Source organism: Primulina huaijiensis, chromosome 15 (assembly GCF_012295235.1).
Source record: "Primulina huaijiensis isolate GDHJ02 chromosome 15, ASM1229523v2, whole genome shotgun sequence".
NCBI classification, from domain to species: Eukaryota; Viridiplantae; Streptophyta; class Magnoliopsida; order Lamiales; family Gesneriaceae; genus Primulina; species Primulina huaijiensis.
Window position 1 is genome coordinate 13,907,002 of NC_133320.1, and position 14,062 is coordinate 13,921,063.

A 14,062-nucleotide genomic window follows, 5' to 3' on the forward strand; every position below is an offset into this window, starting at 1 on the left:
CATAAAAGAAAATGGCATATGCACATCACAAGAAAAGGCAAGAGCCATGATATTTTTACGTCGACATCTCGACGACAGATTGAAATGTGAATATCTGATTGAAAAAAATCCTATGGTTTTGTGGAAGGGATTAAAAGAAAGATTTGAACATATAAGGGAAGTTATACTTCCGACCGTCCGGGATGAATGGAATACGTTGAGATTCCAAGATTTTAAGAAAGTCAGTGATTATAATTCAGCGATGTATCGAATAATCTCGCAGCTAAAATTTTGTGAACATGAGGTTATAGAATCGGAAATGCTTGAAAAAACACTTTCCACGTTTCACGCATCAAATATAACTCTTCAACAACAATATAGAGTGCGTGGATTTGCGAGATATATGAGTGTTAATGAGAATCACTCAAAAAGATTTGAAAGTTCCTGTTTCAGATGTGGTACTCCAGGACATTGGTCCAGTATTTATCGAGCCCCTGAGCACCTTTGTAAACTTTATAAAGAATCATTAAAGGGGAAAGAAAAGGAAACCAATTTTACTAAACACAATGAACCTTTGAATAATTAAACTCATTTTGATGCTGAAGATTTTCTGATTGATTTCTCAGACAATGACCAATTTGTTGGTGAAATAGATATGTAAAAAAATTTATTTTTCCATGTACTTGTATAATAATATTTTATCGTGTGTTAAATTTTAAATATGTATTTTATTGTATTTTATTTTTATAAATGTATTGTCAGTAATTTTATTTCATTGCACATTTTTTTTGAAGTTCAAATATGGAAAATGCTATGAACCAAGCTGAAGTTTGCATACCTGATAGTGGTACAACGTACACTATCCTCTGAGATAAAAGATATTTCTTGGAACTAAAACCAATAAAAACAATGGTGAATACGATATCAGGTCCTGTAGACTTGATTAAAGGATGTGGTAAAGCACAATTTTTGTTACCTAATGGTACAAAATTTTTGATCAATGATGCTTTATATTCACCACAATCGAAAAGAAATTTGTTGAGTTTTAATGATATATATTCCCATGGGTATGATACTCAAACAATGAATGAAGGGAATGAGAAATATATGTCTTACCACATATAAATCAGGAAAGAAATATGTGATTGAAAAACTACCAATGCTCCCTACTGGATTGCATTATACACATATACGTCCCATTGAATCAAACATGGTAATTGATAATTCTTCAATATTAACCAATTGGCATGATCGATTAGGACATCCTGGTTCAACAATGATGCGAAGAATTATAGAAAATACACATGGTCATCCATTGAAAGACCAGAAGATCTTTCAGAATAATAAGTTTCAATGTAAAGCATGTTCTCTTGGAAAACTTATTATAAGACCATCACCAGCCAAAATCCAAACTGAATCACCAATGTTTCTTGAACGTATTCAGGGTGATATTTGTGGACCAATCCATCCACCATGTGGACCATTCAGATACTTTATGGTATTGATTGATGCCTCCAGCAGATGGTCACATGTATGTTTATTGTCAACTCGAAATGTTGCATTTGCAAGATTACTTGCTCAAATAATAAAATTGAGGAATCAATTTCCCGATTATACAATCAAGAAAATTAGACTTGATAATGCTGGTGAATTTACTTCCCAGACTTTCAATGATTATTGTATGTCTATGGGAATCATTGTTGAGCATCCTGTTGCTCATGTACATACTCAAAATGGATTGGCTGAATCATTGATTAAACGTCTGCAAATGATTGCTAGACCAATGATTATGAAAACAAAGCTCCCTATTTCTATATGGGGACATGCAATTTTACATGCTGCTTCATTAATTCGCATCAGACCAAGTGCATATCATAAATACTCCCCATTGCAGCTTGCATTTGGTAAAGAACCAGACATTTCTCATCTGAGAATTTTTGGATGTATGGTGTATGTGCCTATTGCACCACCTCAACGAAAGAAAATGGGACCTCAAAGAAAGATTGGAATTTATATTGGTTATGATAGTCCATCGATCATTCGATATCTTGAACCACAGACAGGCGACGTGTTCACAGCACGTTTTGCTGATTGTCATTTTAATGAGGAAATCTTCCCAATGTTAGGGGGAGAACAGAAACATACCGAAAAAGAAATTACATGGTATGTATCATCATTGTTACATCTGGATCCAAGAACAAAACAATGTGAAAAAGATGTACAGCAAATTGTGCACTTGCAAAGAATAGCAAATCAAATACCAGATGCATTTGCAGACACAAAAGGGGTAACTAAATCATATATACATGCTGCAAATGCCCCTGCTCGAATTGAAATTCCGAAGAAACAAATTGAAGATAGTCATGATGTCATTAAACGCCTGAAGCGTGGAAGGCCAGTTGGTTCCAAGGATAAAAATCCTCGAAAAAGAAAATTCATAGAGAAACACAATGATCACAAAATAGAGAATGATGTTCCTGAAGAAACACATAATGATCACAAAATAGAGAATGATGTTCCTGAAGAAACACATGATGATGAAAATGTTTTGTCAGAACCACAAACTGACGAGAATCATGAAATCTCTATCAATTATATTAATACTGGAAAAATATGGAACCGAAAAGATATAGAAGAAATTGATGATATATTTTCTTATAATGTGGCAATCGACATCATAAATGATAATGAAGATCATGAACCAAAATCTTTTGGTGAATGTAAAAATCGGCAGGATTGGATAAAATGGAAAGATGCCATCCAGGTTGAATTGGATTCGCTAAATAAACGTAATGTTTTTGGACCTATAGTCCTTACACCTGAAGGTGTAAAACCTGTTGGATACAAATGGGTTTTTATTCGAAAGCGAAATGAGAAAAATGAAATAGTAAGATATAAAGCTCGACTTGTTGCACAAGGTTTTTCTCAAAGGCCTGGAATTGATTATGAAGAAACGTATTCTCCTGTGATGGATGCAATTACGTTTCGGTATTTGATTAGCTTGGCAGTATCTGAAAATTTAGAAATGCGTCTTATGGATGTTGTTACAGCCTACTTATATGGATCACTTGATAGTAATATATATATGAAAATCCCTGAAGGATTTAAGATGCCTGAAGCACAAAGTTCAAAACCCAGAGAATGTTATTCTGTGAAATTACTAAGATCATTATATGGGTTGAAGCAATCCGGCAGAATGTGGTATAATAGGCTAAGTGATCACTTGATGAAAAAGGGATATGTAAATAATTCAATATGCCCTTGTGTTTTCATTAAGAAAACAACATCCGGATGCGTAATTATTGCTGTATATGTTGATGATTTAAACATCATTGGAACAAATAAGGAAATTCAAGAAGTTGTGTCATACTTGAAAGAAGAATTTGAAATGAAGGATCTTGGAAAAACCAAGTATTGTCTGGGTTTACAAATTGAACAAAAAGAATGTGGAATATTTGTTCACCAGACAAATTATACAGAAAAGATCCTTAAACGTTTTAATATGGACAAATCAAATCCTTTAAGTACTCCAATGGTTGTTAGATCATTAAACATAGAAAAGGATCCATTCCGTCCATGTGAAGATGATGAAGATATTCTTGGTCCAGAAGTACCATATCTAAGTGCTATCGGTGCCCTTATGTATCTTACAAATTGTACAAGGCCTGATATATCTTTTGCCGTAAATTTATTGGCAAGATTTAGCACATATCCAACAAAGAGACATTGGAACGGAATTAAACATATATTCCGTTATCTACGAGGAACGACAGACTTGGGACTTTTGTATTCAAAAGATGCTAATCCAAGTATAATTGGTTATGCCGATGCTGGATACTTATCTGATCCACACAAAGCACGTTCTCAAACTGGATATGTATTTACTCGTGGAGGCACTGCAATTTCTTGGCGTTCACAGAAACAAACACTTGTAACAACTTCATCAAATCATGCCGAGATTATTGCACTACATGAAGCAAGCCGTGAATGTGTGTGGTTAAAATCAATGACTCAACATATCCAAATCTCATGCGGATTATCATTCGACGAGAAGCCTGTGATACTATATGAAGATAATGCTGCATGTGTTGCTCAAATGAAAGAAGGATACATAAAAAGCGACAGAACTAAACATATTCCTCCTAAGTTCTTCGCATTCACCAAAGATCTTGAGAAGAATAAATGTATTGATGTTCGTCACATTCAATCAAGTGAAAACTTATCAGATCTCTTCACAAAGGCACTTCCTACGACAATATTCAGAAAGCATATATATAATATTGGGATGCACAATCTACGAAATCTGTGAAGAATTGTTCTTGTCAACATGAGGAGGAGTTTACGTGACTGCACTCTTTTTCCCTTACGATGATTTTTATTCCAATGGGTTTTTCCTAGTAAGGTTTTTAACGAGGCATTATAAAAACAAGTTATGAAGACAATCATTATGATCATCATCACAAGGGGGAGTGTTGAAATTTAATATTTTAATATTGAATATTGGAATATTAAATGTTGAATATTTGAATGTTGAAAATTAGGTAAAATTAGGTGTTGAATATTGAAATTTGTGTGTGATGATGAAGGTAATGATGTAATTTATTTTTGGATTATTTGTAAAGATTTTCTATAAATAGATCTCTCATTTGTGAAGAAAATCACAATTGAGTTGAGAGAAAAATATTATAAAGTGTGTAGTGTGATAATTTTTTGAGTTTGAGATTTTTATTTTTTACCGTAAATTTTTACTTTTTCACAACAATTATTTTTTATTATACAAATTTTGACCTCTTTAGTCATTATATTTACATGTATATTTGATATTTCCCCCTCATGATTATATTTACATGTATATTTGATATTTCACCCTCATGTTTCAATATAAATAAATAAATAATGTTTCAAATTAATTTATGTTATGATAGAAATATTTGAGCTCTTTGGGGCATCATTAGCAAATTAAAAGAGAAACGTCTACTACTCGTTTTCTTAAAAAGTATTAATTTTTTTTACTTATCACAATTTCGGCCGAATTACATATAAATATTTATAAAATATTTTGTATCATTTTTTAAAAATAAAACAACCAATTAACATTTAAAAATCCAAAGGAAAATAATTTAAATCATAAAATTGTATGCATATCCTAACTTAGCAAAATTGTTAAAACTAACAACCTCTCAAAAGCATAATCAAAGTCATAAAATATCTTTTAACATAATCATAAAGTCATAAATCATAACTAGTGCGAAAAACTAGCGCTGGTCTTCGAGTTATGTGCACCTTCAGTCCAGCAAAGTCAACCATCAAAACCTCCATGATCATTATCATCAAATTCACCTGCATCGATCACACTTAATGAATCTAAAGACTCAACACATTATAATATTGATAACAACATAATATGTATACAGAACACATGCAACAGTGAAAATATTTGTACGTAAAATAAAATTTTCATAATGATGCATAAACTTAAACATAAACATTTTTATATTCGTATCAACTTATTCATATTCATTTTCGTTTTTGTTGAATCCAGATCGTTACTTTCGTATTCTTATTGGGGGCGATAGATCAATTTATATGTAACCACAGTACTGGACGGCGGGGACATCAGTGACACGCTCACCCGTCAATTGAGCATTGGCCTTACGTATTAATATATCATCGTATTCGTATTAGTCACAATCCCTTCACATCCTTCAACATTTCATATTTCCATCACTTTATAAAAGCATGCATAATAATATAAAATTTTCTTTTTAACCAAGCATGCAACATATCTTTTAAATGTCCATATTAAATCATAAAAATTTATAAACATTTAAAATAAATATTTTAACATATAAAACAGCATTCAGAGCACTGTCATGACGTTTATTATTTTCTAGGTGTAAAATTACCGTTTTACCCCTAGACGTAAAAATCTTATAATTTGACTTTTTCTTAATTTCATTGACTCTAGCATAACCCAAATAATTATTTAAAACCAAATTAAATTTACCACAATTTTATTTAGTTTAAATTCTAGATTTTTCAATTATTCCTTTAATTATTCGTTTTAATGCGTTTTAATCCCAAATTAATTCTAATTTTAATATAAAATTCCCAAATTAAAAACTTAGACTTTTTATATTATTTTAGCCATCATGAACCACGACTCGACCCCCGTGAGCCATGTTTCGAATTTTTAAAAACAAAGAAGAAGCCCTAATAGAACCAAAGTGCTACCCTCGAGCCATCTTTAATTTTTACCAAGCCATGCTCGAGCCGACCTGAGCCAACATCAAACCAGCCCTCCCCTGGAGCCTCATGAACCCTTAGCACCCCTAGTACCTGACCCTAGCGTGGCTAGGTCTCCTTCCCTGACTCACACGTGACCCTAGCCAGCCCTGGTCCCAGCCGAGACCAAGCCATGCAACAAAAAGTTTGAACCCGATGGCCCAAGCCACAAACACATGTTTCGGTTCCAGCTTTTATTTGTTTAGTGTTCAGCGTGGCTCGTGTGTGTCTTAGGACCCTATATCCTATGTAAAACAATCCTTGATCAATACCCTAATCATGGCAGCCCCTTAAGAACATAATAAACATGATTTTGGATCAAATACATGCCTTAAAAATTCACATGTGATGCATAAACAAAAATCTTCAAAGGTGCAACTTGTTTTCGTGAAATTTCATAAATATATACATAATATGGTGTGATGATGAGTGAAGGAAAGAATATGGCGTGCTTTTACGTAATTAACGTATGAATAAACGTTGATGAATCGAAGAACGACGATGAGGAGAACCTTGGCTTGAAAACCTTGCAAACTATCAATGCTTTTCCCTCTTGCTGTTCACATGTGTTCGTGTGTTTGAGAAAATAGAGTTTGAGTGATTAAGGGGCGTGGGGCGTGGGATATAATGGCATAGGATAGGGTTTTAAGGCCTTAAATAATTAATTAAAATACTAATGGTAGCTTAGACCCATTAACAAGGTTAATTAGGCCCATTAAGCCCATTAGTGCATTTAAAAATTATTTTTTTTAATAAAGTTTGTGAAATTATTAGTTGGGTTGCCAAAACATTCGTATTTTTGTTGAAAATTCAACATCGGTAAAAATTATGTCCTGGCGTATAAAATCACCTCAAAACTCCTTTTTTTCAAAAATAAGAAAAAGTATCAACCATACTTTAAATAGTTAAATATAATTATTTAATAAAAACAATTTCCATTTTTCAGCCATCGGTCTCCGTTCTTCGATCACAACTCGAATAACCCTTAAAAATACATTTTAATGCATGTAAGTAGAAAAACTACTAAAACATCATATAAACATATCACATAATCAATTTAGCAATTAAAATCGATTAATTAACTATTTTTCATATTCCCTAGATTTGCATGCAGTTGGATTACATCGTCTTTTAATTTTAGACCTTACAATCTGGCCCTCCCCCCTAAATAAAATTTCTTCCTCGAAATTAGAACTTACCGAATAGCTCTGTGTAACGACTCCTCAAGTCCCTCTCGGTTTTCCAAGTAGCTTCTTCTTCTGAGTGATTCAGTCACTTGACCTTGACCATTGGAATGACTTTGTTTCGGAGTATTCTTTCTTGCCTTCCCAAGATTTGGACAGTTCTTTCTTCTAAAGTCATATTTGGAGTCAATTGTAGAAGTTCATGATTTAGTACATGTGATGGGTTCGACATGTACTTTCGCAGCATCGAGATGTGAAACTCATTATGTAGTCCAGAAAGAACAGGTGTCAATGCCACTCTATAGGCTAGTGTTCTAATCCTCTCCAAAATCTCAAATGACCCTCTGAATCTTGGACTAAGTTTGCCCTTCTTACCAAATCGCATAACACCCTTCATAGGTACTATTTTCACAAATATGTGGTCCTCCACTGCAAACTCTAAGTCCCTTTATCTCTTGTCAGCATAACTCTTCTGTCGACTTTGTACAGTCTTCATTCTATCTCGAATTTTGACTACTAGCTTGGCAGTCTCTTCTATCAAATTTGGACCAATTTCTATTCTTTCACTAACCTCGTCCCAATGAATAGGAGATCTACATTTCCTTCCATAAAGTGAGCCATCCCGATAGATGATTGATAGCTATTATTGTAGGTGAACTCCACTAGAGGTAATTTCGGTTCCCAACTTCCTTGGAAATCGATCATACAAGCTCGCATTAGATCATCTAAAATTTGAATAACTCTCTCTGATTGACCATCAGTTTGAGGATGGACTGCTGTACTGAATAATAACTTGGTCTCCATCACAGCATGCAGACTCTTCCAAAAAGATGACGTAAATCTCGGATCTCTGTCAGAAACAATAGATACATGAATCCCATGCAGACGAACTATCTCTCGAATATATAACTCCGTATACTGTGTCATGGTGAATGTCGTCTTAATAGGTAGAAAATGCGCTGATTTTGTAAGACGATCCACTGTCATCCATATATCATTACACCCTTTAATAGTCCTCGGCAATCCCAGAACGAAATCCATAGTGATATTCTCCCATTTCTACTCGAGAATAGGAAGTGGCTTAAGCTTTCTCACTGGCCTCTGATGCTCTGCTTTTACTTGCTGACATGTCAAACACTCGAATATAAATTGCAGGATATTTATCGAGCAAAACTTTCACTATGAAATCCTTAATAAAAATATGATTTTGTATGCTCGAATATTAATCGCAAGTTCACGATGTCAAGTAATAGTATAATGTACGCGAGTACGAGTATCGTTCCACTGAAGACTGTATTTTGCCATTATTATTTTAAGTTATCAAATCTTTAGCGACGAAATTTGAATGGTTGTTTATGACTGCTAAAATTAAATAAAAACTCAATGAACAAGTCAAGAATTAAATGCTGAAATATAAACTCTAAAACACTTAAATAGATTTCGATGAGAAATGGATTTGTTGGGAGTTTTAGTTCACCTACCTCTCTTTAACTAATTAATTCGTTTGATAGTGATGTATGCTTCCGACAGGATTTTCTATTCAATTGAAAACGTCCTCTCGAGCTATGCCAAACTAATTCTACTGAGTGAAGTAATTAAATGTCTTTAATTATTTATCAAGAGTGAATCGCATATCGATTTATGAAATTCCCTAGTTTTCGCCCTACAGGACTATGACTATCAGCGCTTATCCAATTTAATATGTCTATGTAAATTGTAGATCCACCGACTATTCTACTCGATCCTGTCACAAGCTATTCTCTCGAACTCACTCGCAATATAAGATTATTATTAAAGTTAGCTACACTTTAATAATTGTAATGAAAAACAGTAGAATAATCAAGAATAAATCAACATCAACACGTGAATTAACCAACTCAAAGTTCGAGGTAGGATCCCCTTAAATCCCTACAAATATTGTAAATTAGCTACTCGAATTCATAGTGAAAATAAACAACACAAAGTTTAAACGATAAATTCTAAATTAAAAATACTAGATTTGACGAAAAATACGAAGAACGATGCCCGGAAATCTTCGAATCTTCAAGTCCAAGCGCAAAATCCTTTCCAAGGCTTGTGATGGCTGCTGAATAATGTCTGAATCCTCTTAAAATCGTCCAATATATCAGCCTCCTTTCGAAATTTAGGAAAAAGATTGCAAGCAAATCTTTCCAAAAATCAAACGCGCCCGGGCGGATGGCTTTCGCAAATCTTGTTTTATTTTTCATTCGACGTGCCCGGGCGGACAAAAGTTTCCGCCCGGGAGGATAACTCTCGCAAAAAATCTTTTTCTCACACCTTACAGGCACCCGGGCGGACATAAATGTGCACCCGAGCAGAGGTCTCTCGCACATCGATGTATTTTCTTTAGTTTATTCACAAATTTCCTGTATTTTCACCCATGAGACCCATGAGCAACAATAAAACCTAATATATGCCAAAATGTCACAAAATGTATGCAATCTAAACGATATGTGCAACACAATTAGCTATCACATAATATGAAAAACACGTAAAATCCACCTACATCAGATATCTCTTTATTCCTAGCCACCAATATAACAACTGCAAATCTTTGTACATCTTCGTGTTTTCCAGATGAATGGAATATGGTGTGTCATGAGCTTCTTTCATAATGAGCTCTCTCAAAGAGTCGTCATTAGGAACCCATGAACGATATCGATAACGAACTATATCATCCACCTCAGAATATAACTTACGGCCCTTGGCTTCATCTCTTGCTCTCCATTTCTGCAATTGCTCATCAGTAGACTGTCTCTCACGGATTCTATCTCTCAAAGTCGATTGTACTGACAAAGTGGCAAGAGTAGGGGCCTCGCTCCTAGCATATATTATAAGCTCAAACCAATGTATCTCGGACTGCAACGGCCTTTGGAGTGATAATTGAGTTATAACTGCTACCTTTCGACTCAATGCGTATGCCACTACATTAGCTTTCACATGATAATAGCTAATCTCACAGTCATAGTATTTCACTAATTAAAGCCATCTTCACTGTCGCATATTAAACTCTTTTTGGGTGAAGAAGTATTTCAAACTTTTATGATCGGTGAAAATCTTGCACTTCTCCCCATACAAGTAATGTCTCCAAATCTTCAATGCAAAAACTACCGCTGTAAGATCAAGATCATGAGTGGGGTAGTTTTTCTCGTGAACTTTCAACTGCCTCGACGCATATGGTATAACTCGGTCATTCTGCCTCAGAACTGCACCCAAAGCAAGTTTAAAAGTGTCGGTATAAAGAAAATACTCTCTTTCTCCCCATGTCATAGCTAACACTGGCGCTGAAATCAAAGCTTGCTTCAACTTATCAAAACTGTCTTGACACTCGGATCCCCATACAAACTTTGGATTTTTCTTTGTCAAGGCGGTCATAGGTACCGCAACATATGAAAATCCCTGAAGCTACTATCGAAAGTAGCCCGCTAGTCCCAAGAAACTTCGGATCTTGGTAACACTCTTCGGTACTGGCCACTCACTTACTGTCTCAACTTTACTTGGGTCACCTTCAATTCCATCACTAGAAACGATGTGACCTAGGAATGCTACTCCATCAGGCCAAAACTCTCACTTGCTGAATTTTGCAAACAATTTCCTATCTTGCAGTACTTGTAGTTCTGTCTTCAAATGACGACTATGGTCCTCTTATTTTTCGAATAGATCAAAATATCATCAATGAATACTATGACAAATTGATCCAGATACGGCTGAAATATGCGATTCATGAGATCCATGAAGATTGCTGACGCATTGGTCAACCCAAATGGCATGACCATAAACTCGTAGTGTCCATATCTAGCTCGAACCGCTGTCTTGTGAACATCGGACTCTTTCACTTTTAACTGATGGTATCCAGAACGAAGATCAATCTTCAAAAATATCGATGCTCCTTGCAACTGATCAAATAAGTCTTCAATTCTTGGCAGAGGATACTTGTTCTTGATAGTGACTCGATTCAACTCTCGATAATCGATACAGAGTCTCATACTACCATCTTTCTACTTCACAAATAATACCGGCGTGCCCCACGAAGAGTAACTAGGTTGAATAAAACCCTTGTCTAGCAATTCTTGGATTTGATCTTTTAATTCTTTCATTTCATTAGGTGCTAAACGATAAGGTGCTTTAGATATTGGTACTGTACCCGACATCAATTCAATAGAAAACTCCACCTCACGATTGGGTGGAATGCCAGAAACATCCTCGAGAAAGACGCTATGAAAGTCTCTGACAATATCAACATCTTCCAATTTCTGACTGATAAGAGCATGTGCGGTAGTGACACATGTTGAAAAAGCTTGGCATCCACGTCTCATAAGCTTCCTCGCACACAGACAAGAGATAATGTGCTGCATTTTCTTGTTTCTCGTCGTGTCAAAGACAAAAGATTTACCACTAGGTTGTCGAATAGACACTGATCGCCGACGAAAAACAATCGAAGCTCCATTTGATGATAACCAATCCATACCGATAATGATATCAAATTCAGGCATAGAGAGCACAATAAGATCTGTTCGAACCACATCTTTAAATAAACGAAGCTCCAGATTTTTCACAATTCTAGACGTGAGCATTTTATCACTGGAAGGAATAGAAACTTTGAAACCCAATCACATATCCTCAAGAATAATATTCAGTCGCTTGATGAAGGTTTCAGATACGAAAGAATGTGTAGCTCCTGAATCTAGCAGTGCATAGGTTGCTACGCCTTGAATTATAATCTTCCCTGCAAAGAAAACGTCTTTTAAATCTTTTCGTGTTGAAGCTTAAGGAATTTTCTATCATTATTCTCCCAAATTTACGTGAATATTACGCGTTGAACTTAAGCATTTCTTGAAAAATTGCATTTTAGCCCTTCAATTTTTCACAATTTGCATTTTTAGTCCCCAAAAATTTTTGAATAATGCAATTTGACCCTTAAATTTTTGGAAATTCACGTTTTGGTCCCTTAAATTTTGAAAATTACATTTTTGGTCCTAAATTTTTTATAATTGCATTTTCGTTCCTTTATCTTCTCGATAATTGCAACTAAGTCCTTAAATTTTTTGGAAATTACAATTCGATCATTAGACTTTCGAAAATTTCACATTGACCCCTCAAAAATTTCGAAACACTTATCCAAACCCTTGGTTATGATTTTCCTTATTTTTTGGCCATAAAAATTTTATTTGGAATTATTTCATCCTTTACATAAATTAAGGCTCAAAAATCAATACCAATTTCTATGGTTTCTAAAAATCATATCTTAATTCCAATTAAGGTAGAGCATGCAACCTAATTTTTCACTAGGTTAATCTTGACTCCAATTCAATTCTAATAATCATTTTAACATTTCATGTAGTAAAAGCAATACAAAATGTTAAACGACTAGGTTACCTCGAATGAGTGTAGTGTCTGGCTCCGCCTCGGCTTCCTCCGCATGCATAACATATGCTCTCCCCACAGTAGGTGCATTATTCTTGGGGCAATCAGCAGCTTTGTGCCCTTCTTCCTTGCATATGAAGCATCTATAAGATCCCCACATGCATTTGCAATAGTGTATGCGATTGCACTCCTTGCATGGTTGCCTATCAGCAGGCTATGGTGCTCCAGGAAGTGGCGACTTTTGTGGTCCTTGCTTCTTGACTTGACCTTGGGGCTTTGGTGGCCCTTGATGTATAGGAGGTCCCGTGTACGGCTGTATTTGGCTGTGAATTACTTTGGTGTTGATGTCTCTTGCGCTGCATCTCAAAATCGATGTCTTTCAAAGATTGCTCAGACTGAAAGGCATAAGTAGTAGCAATAGCATAATCCAAGGGACACATCATCATCACGTTATGTCGTATGGTAGGTCGTAGACCATCCATGAAGTGTCTAAGCTTCTCCGCAGTATCCCTCGCAATAAGGGGTACAAAGTGGCAACCCCTATCAAATTCCCTCACAAATTCAACAACTGAAGTGTCTCTCTGACGGAGAGTCACAAATTCCCTCTTCAATTGCCCTCGTACTTAAAGGGCATCGGTTACGAGTGCCCGGAATATGAAACAGAAGTTTCAAAAATCATATTTTCAATATAAAAAACGAGCACCCCACTAGATGTGTAGCAAATAACAAAACACAAAATATACATAGGGTGTTTAAGTGTTTTACCTATCAATCTCAAAGATTGATGATGGCTCCCACTAAGATGATAAAAAACTTAGCTCTTCAATGGTAGACAAGTCTACAAGCTTCGCTTGAGCACACCTTGCTCAAAATCAAGCCCACCACCAACAAGCTAGAACCACCTTACATTTGCACTAGAAAATGTAAGGCATTTTTCTTTGAGAAGTTTGCTATCAATTCATCAAAATGAAGAAGCAAATTTTTAAGAAAATTTAGGAGGAAATTTCGGCCATGGAGGAGAAAAGGAAGGGTGGAGCCTTTTCTTGGTTGTTTCAAAAGTGTTGTGTATTCCAAAGGCATGCTAGACTTTAATTTAAAAAGAGAGCTACCAACCTTTCACCTTCTTAGCATGTTATTTGGGTTTGTAATATTTACAAAGCCCAATGACTATTATTTTAATATCTCAAACACATTTGAGATCAATTAAATCTTACTTGAAAATATTCGAG